Consider the following 234-nt stretch of genomic DNA (forward strand, 5'->3'; position numbering starts at 1 on the left):
TTCGTAACCCGAAATAACCTTCGTAACCCGGAACAGTTTTTTTTAATGGATTTTTTTCGTAACCCGGAAATTTCGTAACGCGGCGCATTCATATCCCGGGGTACCACTGTAATGGCATACCCCAGAGGCAGTCTGAAGAGGGTACAATCCATGACCCTAATGCCCATCTCATTGCTTTACTGCCATGAAACAGCCTCTCAGTAGCCCCGCCCTAATATCATCTTGGTCTTGTGT

Source organism: Sceloporus undulatus, chromosome 3 (genome assembly GCF_019175285.1).
Source record: "Sceloporus undulatus isolate JIND9_A2432 ecotype Alabama chromosome 3, SceUnd_v1.1, whole genome shotgun sequence".
Taxonomy (NCBI): domain Eukaryota; kingdom Metazoa; phylum Chordata; class Lepidosauria; order Squamata; family Phrynosomatidae; genus Sceloporus; species Sceloporus undulatus.